Below are 8416 nucleotides of genomic sequence, written 5' to 3'. Positions count from 1 at the left end.
TATTTTATGACCTTACAGCCATCAAAATAACAAACCGTTTTACAAGGTTATTTTGGATTGAAACTAGCTTAACAAAAAAAATAGCTAGGCAGGTAACCACAATCATGTATTTGCTTCTGAAATTTGAAGTTCCACTCAACAAAAAACATTAATGGCCGGTTGATGCACTGAAGAACTGAAACACCATTTTCTTTTTTCTGAAAGGTAAAAATCTGTTCTTTCAATAGTATTATGATCTAAACAAGTAATATTCTCCACATAAGTGACTTTTATGATTTATAGAACAAAATACATAAGGATTTCAACATAAAAACTAGAGTACTTCATAACAAATGAGTGTGTACTTTACCATATATCAGTGGAATTGCACCTTCCACTAATATATATTCCTTTGTTACAAACTGCAGTGCACTGACGTTGCAATAGCAATTGCGTGCACCTTCAGTGAAATTGCAATTTGCAGACAACACTAGTAAGCAAAAAGCCAAAAAGCATCTGACTGCAAAGGAAGCAAAAGTCCAAAAAGCAAAAATTCAAACACAATATGTGGCTACTGTTTCCATCTTGGCAGAAACATTTGATCAAACAATAATCGGGCAGAAATATTTCCATCCATCAAAGTTCTAACACAATACATGACAACTTAAACACATATAATAGTGACTATCACAAAAGCCATAATAAGTCTAACCAAATAGTGACTATCACAAAAGCCACAAATTAAGTTTGGTAAAAGGTCGCCAAATAACACCAAGTGCCATAACCAAACTTAGATAGTTAAATATGAATCTCCAACCTTAGATGAAGGAGAAGACACTTCTTCTCAATATGTTTCATTAAAGCAAAAGTTACATTAACCTTCGGATTAAAATTATAAACTCGACCACAATGAACGCACTTACCTTTGTGCCCTTCATTTTCTTCAACAATCTCAAAATATTTCCAAATAGGCGATCTAGTTTTAGGACCGCAAGGCATGGTTGAACCTACAAATTAAAAAAAGATCACAAGTTAAATACAATCTTTTTAACTAATAAATAACAAAAAGATATCACAAAACAAGCAAATCTTTAAACTTGCCATTTAACTAACTTGCATCCCTTTCAACAATGCAGGTTTCTATTCCACTATTTGTCATATCTAAATATTATTTGACAAAGTGTGTCATATAACATAACTAAATTATTTTGCACTAAAAACCATATTAAACACAAAAATCTTACCAAGTTCAAATTGTTCAAGAAACTCCAAATCTTCTTCAATATTAATAGGATTACTCTCGCATCTAAACCAATCTTAAACACAAACAAGACTTTGCGCCAACCGAGGAGTCAATGAACTCCTAAATGAATCAAGAATGCGGTCACTGGTGCTAAATGCGCATTCTGATGTCACACTAGAAATTGGAATGGCCAATACATCACGAGCTAGCTCAGAAAGAACATGAAATCTATGTGCATTAAGTTTCCACCAATCTAAGATTTTAAAGTCATCAGAATCAGATGCAAGCTCTTGTTCTTCACTAATATATCTTTCCAACTCCGATTTAGCACCCGCACTCCCAGAGTCTTCCTTTTGTCTCTTTAATTGAAGCTTTGTTCTCACTTTTTTTGTTCTCATACTCTCACTCCCACTAGATGTATCAGATGTGTCATTAGATGAACTAGATGTAAATGAACATGATTGAAGATGATATCCTCTTGAATATTTTTGTTGATACTCTCCAAACAAAGAAGTCATATAAGCCTTCGCTTCAACAGTTATTTTCTTTCCTTCTTCATCCCAAATATTTTTCCAAGGGCAAAACCAACATACTCCAATTTGTTACGGGGATCTAATACAAAAGCAATAAATATCATTTTATTCATCTTTTCTGGTTCACCCCAATATTTCTTAAAATTTTCTTCCATCCTCTGCCATCTTACTCAAACTAGTATCTTCACTTGCCAAACAAGCTTTCAAATGATTATCAAGTTCACATATATCCTCAAAATGACAATTAGAAGTGACATAACGTGAACCTGAAACTTTTTCGGTGAGCTCGTGAAATCTTTTAAGAAACTTTATCACATCTAATATTCACTCAATCATCACATTCGAGTGGAGCTACAATCTTCCCATCTTCACAAATATGAGAACAAACATAAGTAGAAAATCCATCATTAAAAATATGAAACTTATCAAAGGCCTTCTCAAAATTTTACTCCGTATCCAACATCAAGTAGGCGGAATTTCACCTAGTAGGAACATCTAAACATAATATTTTGGTACATTCTACCTCTTAATGTGCACAACACTTCTTAAACTTTAAGGTCCTTTGAGGTGATGATCTCACATACCTCACAATTTGTCTAACACGTTTAACAGAAACATCGGTTTCTTTTAAACCATCTTGCATAATTAGATTAACTACGTGAGCCATTCACTTCACATGAAGATGCTTACCACTCATCGAATTAGTTTTCCACATATCTAATTATTTAGATAATTCTTTAACCGTTAAATCATTGGAAGAAGCGTTATAAATCGTAACAGTGAATACCTTGCCTAATCTCCATTCAAGCAAATAATTACTAATAACTTTTGGCATCTCATCACCCTTATGACTAGAGATATGGATAAAATTTAGTTTTCTTTTATGTAACACCCAATCTCTATCAATAAAGTGACCAGTCAGACACATATAATTTATTCATTGTAATGAAGTCCATGTGTCGGTGGTAAGGCAAATTTTTGGTTTTACATCAAAATTCTTCAATAGTTTTAGTATTTCTTCACCATAAACTTGAAAACAATCTCTCGTAATTATTCTATGAGAAAGAACATGAAACAAAGGTTGGGCGATACTCATGAACGTTCTAAAGCCTGTCTTTTCAACAAAACTAAAAGGTAGTTCCTCTGTAATTATTATCTCAACTAAAGTCATACTAACTAGTTCTTGATCAAATTTTCATAGCACCCCCCCCCCCTTTGTTTTCCAATCTATTTTGAAAGACAATTGCGTTTGAGTACTATCAACAATATTCTTCGAAATTTTTGGACACTTCTTTAAATGAGTATTCAGGGATGTTGTTCCATTCAATTATGTATCGGCCTTATAATCACGACCACAATATTTACACTTCACTATATCGGCTCCATTTCCATCTTTATATTTTTCAAAATGATCCCAAGCTTCTGATCTAGATTGTATGGATTTTTGTTTTTTGGACCTTGACTAGTTTCAATTGAATTTGTAGGTGAAGAAGTAGGCTCACTTTCGGTTGAACCCACCTCACTTACTCTACTTTCAACTTCTTCTATCTATAGAAAATTTAATGAAAAGAGAATTAAAAAAAAATGTAAACTACTATACATAATACAAACTCAAGAACATGATATTAGGAACTAAATTCAAGTCTCTAACACCAATAATACAATGAAGTAGAACTCTCAGATCTTGTAATTTATATTTCAACACTGGAAAAAACATTACCTAAAGAAGAAACAGGTGATTGGCGAAAAGCAGACTAAGCAGTGACCAGTGGAGTAACAGTGAATGCCGGCGGATCAACGGCAATCGAAACTCATAAGAGAATAAGAGCAGTGGCAGTCAGACTCGGATGAGCACCGGTAGTCGCCAGTCGGAACTGAGAAGTCGGAAGTGAAGTGAACCCTAAAATGAAAAATCTAATTTGATGAAATTAAGGGTGTTGGTCTTCAATAATATTAAAGACTAACTAAAGTCAATTACTATTTACTTGTTATTTTATTTGTTAATGCTAATTGATAATAGGTCCACTGGGTCCAAACTTCAAATCGGACTTTCAAAAGTCCTCCATAGTCCATATGTTCTAGCCCATATTAGTAAATACTATGTTCTATATAGAATAGTTCGGTTTTTCGGTTAACCGAACAACCGAGGCACCAAAATCGTAAATCTCACCGAACACCGAAATTTAATAATTTATAAACCGCACACTGATCAAAAAATCGATTAAACCGAAATCGAACAACCGAAATTTACGATTATGTTGGTTTTTTCGAGTTCAGCCGGTATTATGCCCACCCCTAAGGTGCACTACCCTCAAAAGCCACGACATCCAGTGATCTTGGAGGAGTTCTTGCCAAGTTGGTTCCGCATGAAGATTTCCCATGATGGTATTGAGGCCTCTCTTTACTACTTGAGCAGGATGATGACACCAAACGAGCTAAATTATTCGCCAATTGAAAAGTTGTGTTTGGTGCTAGTCTTCTAAATTCAAAAGTTAAAGCACTACTTTCAAGCTCATGTTGTTCGTGTTGTTTCTAAAGTATATCCCATCAAGTTCGTGATATCAAAACATATTCTTAGTGATCGACTAGCAAGATGGTACCTCCAACTTCAACAATTCGAGATTGTGTACATCCCTCAAAAGGATGTAAAAGGACAAGCATTGGCAGACTTTTTGGCAGATCATCTGATACCTGATTACTGGGAACTAACTGATGAACTACCTGACGAAGACGTAATGGTAGTTGAAGTACAACATTCATGGAAGATGTACTTTGATGGTGCTGCACATCGCTGAGGAGCCGGTGCTGGCGTAGTATTTGTCACTTCTCAAGGGGAAGTTCTCCCTACTCCTTTACGTTGACACAACTCTGCTACAACAATGTTGCTAAATATCAAGCACTAATACTTGGGCTTGAAATGGATGTCGATATGAAGTAGTTGCAATTTTAAGTCTTTGGTGACTCCCAGTTAGTGGTCAACCAGCTTTTAGGCAGCGACAAGGTCAATAAACATGAACTACACCTTTATTATACAATAACAACAACAACAACCCAGTATAATCCTACTAGTGGGGTTTGGGGAGGGTAGTGTGTACGCAGACCTTACCCCTACCATGAGGTAGAGAGGTTGTTTCCAATAGACCCTCGGCATCCTTCCCTCCAAGAACTCCCCACCTTGCTCTCGGGGTGACTCGAACTCACAACCTCTTGGTTGGAAGTGGAGGTTGCTTACCATCAGAGCAACCCCTCTTGTCGAACTACACCTTTATTATAATTATACTAAACAATTGATGGGATGGGTTGGTGATGTGATTATTCAACATGTACCTAGGAAATAAATTAAAAAGGCTCATACTTTAGTTGCCCTAGCTTCATCGTTAACCCTGCCTGATCAAGCACAAGTTACTATCTGCCAAAAATAGGTAGTACTGTCGCCAAATAAGGGAGAAAGTGAAGACAATGAACTCGAGCATCTTGTCGTTGTTTCTGAAGCTGATAAGGAAGAATGGAGGCAACCCATTATCGATTACTTGAGCTATGGGATACTCCCAGAAAATCCGAGAAGGACTAAAATCCGTCGTCGTGCACCTCGTTTCCTTTACTACAAAGATACTCAATGTAGAAGATCATTTGAGGGAGTACTCTTACGATGCTTAGGGGAATATGAAGCACTCCAAGTTTTGCAAGAAGCACATTTTGGGGAATGTGGGTCACACTAGTCCGGACCAAAGCTCCATTTTCTTATAAAAATGATGTGATATTATTGGCCAACAATGGTAAAACATTGCTTGGACTACGCTCGAAGATGCAAGGCTTGCCAATTCCATGCAAATTTTATTCATCAGCCTCCTGAAGTGTTCTATCCGATAATTGTATCATGGCCACTTGACGCTTGGGGACTGGATGTTATTGGACCACTGCCAAAATCCTCTAGTGGACACTTATACATCTTGGCTGCAACTGACTACTTCTCAAAATGGGCTGAAGTTGTTGCTCTTAAGGAAGTAAAGAAGGGAAATGTTGCAAGTTTCATCCGAGTAAACATAATCTATTGCTTTGGCATTCCTCGTTACATAAAAACGGATAATGGCAAGCCATTCGACAATAGGTTGATGAACAAGATTTGTGATCTATTTGGATTCAAGCATAACTATTCTATGTACAATGTTGCCGCCAATGGTCTAGCTGAGGCATTCAACAAGACTCTATGAAACTTGTAAAAGAAAGTCGTCTCCAAATCCAAACGATATTGACATGACCGTATGGAAGAATCTCGGTAGGCATATAGGACAAGTCACCGCACGCCAACATAAGCGATCCCTTATTCACTCATTTATTAAGTCGAAGTCATCTTGCCACTCGAGCATCAAATACCTTCATTACGATTAGTTATTCAAGAAGGGATCACTGATGAAAAAAATGCTCGACTTCGATTAGCAGAGTTGGAGGCTCTTGATGAGAAGAGGTTGGAAGCTCAACAGAGTCTTGAATGTTATCAAGCTCGATTGTCTCGCGCCTTCAATAAAAGCGTTCGCCCGAGATCCTTTCAAGTAGGAGATCAAGTCCTTGCCATACGAAGACCCATAATTACTTCTCATAAACCTGTAGGGAAGTTCACTTCAAAATGGGATGGGCCATATGTCGTACAAGAAGCTTACTCAAGTGGGGCTTACAAGCTGGTTGATGCAGATAGCATGAGAATCGGCCCTATAAATGGCAAGTTTTTGAAGAAGTATTATCCTTGAAGTTGCAATGCTCCTTGACGCACAAGCCTCAACTGTGTGTTCCTACACTCCTGGACCGCATGAGTCTAAACTGTGTACGTCCCACTAAAAAAATAAAAAAATCACCCATTCTGAACTACGGTATGACTTGATCATCTTTACCGTGGTACGTAGGCAGCTTAGAGTTTTATTCTAAATTCAGTCGCATGAGTTTAAAAGATACATAGTGCCCCAATCGTTGTTCGAATAAAGTACGATGAAATGTAATCCATTCAATCAGCAATTGAAAATCAAGCTGAGATGCCATTCTTTTATTAAACTTTGGATCTCATTTGATTTAAAGGGGGCAAGCTGATATGGTAAATTGGTATTTTCAATAAAATGATTATAGTCTTTTAGGAGGCTACAAAGTATTTACATTAAAGTATGGAGATTCGCTATATCTCCATGTTCATATGACCTTCAAGTTTGTTGGTCTTCATATCCGCTCTCTCCCTAAAAAAAGGAAGAGAAAAGAGGCGTCAAAAGGGAATACAAGTATAAGAAGGAAGATTGTTTGGCACAACATTTCAAATTTAATGAGACTTGAAACCAAGATATTTGGTGAGAATGGAACTCTTGAATTTCGATTGATAGCAAGAAAAACGTCTTGTGATCCCGAGACTTCCATACCAAAACATAAAAGTTTTGGCGAAGTTGCGCCAATTCGAAATTGTCGGTATATCAAAGGCTGATGGTAATTTCAAAACACTATCTAAAATTACTCTTAAGGTATTAAATGAAAAATTTTGGACATTTTGAATTCTTGTTTTCATGAAATCAAACGGTTCGTGATTTCGACGTTCCTACATCAAGATATAAAAGTTTTGGTGAAGTCGCGCAAGTTTGAAATCGTCAGCGTGTCATAATTTTATATTGACTTCGAAATATTATTTGAAACTATCCTTAAGGTATTAAATCCTAAATTTTGGACATATTTTATATTTTGAAGTCTTGTTTTCATGAAATTAAACGGTCTATGATTTCGACATTCCTACATTAAGATACAAATTCTTTGGTGAAGCTGCACAAATCTGAAACTATCAACGTATAAGAATTTAAAGTTAGTTCCAAATTAATATCTGGGATGATTCTGAAAAATGTTTGATTCCTAATTTTAGATATGTATTAGATTTCGAAGTCTAGCTTTCAAGAAATCAAACTGTTCGTAATTTCGACGTTTCTACACCAAGATACAAATTATTTGATGAGACTGCACAAATCTGAAATGTCAGCATAGTGCAATATAAAGTTGGTTTCAAAATATTGTTCGGGGTGATTTTTAAATTTTTTTGATTTTGAATTTTGGATATGTCTTATATTATGAAGTCTAGTTTTCATGAAATCAAACGGTTCATAATTTCGACATTTCTACACCATGATACGAATTTTTTGATGAGACTGCACAAATCTGAAGTTATCAGCGTGGTGCAATATAAAGTTGGTTTCAAAATATTATCCGGGACGATTCTGAAGGTGCTTGATTGCGGATATTGAATATGTGTTAGATTTTGAAGTTTAGTTTCTATAAAATCAAATGGCTCTTATTTTTTACGTTCTCACTTTGAGATATATACTTCCTACCGCAAAGCTACAAAGGTGATGAGCAATATTATCTTCAAAGAAAAAGGAGAATGTGTATTAAAATACAAAGAATTTCGAGACATGAACGATAGCGATATTTAAAAGAAAGTCAAGTTTTATTTTGTGGATGTCAATACATCTTGTTAAGCAAGTAAATCTTGATATTTAACTGCAAGAAAAAAAAAGAGGGAAACACCAATAAAAATGCGCAATATAAAGTAAAACAGATGGAGTTTTCATTTCCAAGAATAATTTCTAGTTAACCAAATGCAAGGAAAACAAATAAGAGGCAAATAAAATTGTTGTCTGTTTGT

General features: G+C 35.7%; 1 long non-coding RNA gene across 1 annotated transcript; it reads right to left on the bottom strand.

Annotated features, from left to right (window-relative positions):
* Nucleotides 1-517: 517 nt before the first annotated feature.
* LOC142169122 (uncharacterized) lies at nucleotides 518-4800 on the bottom strand. The gene is made up of 2 exons (XR_012698865.1): nucleotides 3476-4800; nucleotides 518-986 (listed from the first exon to the last, which is right to left on the bottom strand). It is a non-coding gene; the product is annotated as an uncharacterized LOC142169122 (long non-coding RNA).
* Between the last annotated feature and the right edge of the window lie 3616 nt (nucleotides 4801-8416).

The sequence above is a fragment of the Nicotiana tabacum genome, chromosome 2 (genome assembly GCF_000715075.1).
Source record: "Nicotiana tabacum cultivar K326 chromosome 2, ASM71507v2, whole genome shotgun sequence".
Taxonomy (NCBI): domain Eukaryota; kingdom Viridiplantae; phylum Streptophyta; class Magnoliopsida; order Solanales; family Solanaceae; genus Nicotiana; species Nicotiana tabacum.
Note: the sequence above shows the minus strand (reverse complement) of the source record. Positions and strands in the feature narration are given on the sequence as shown.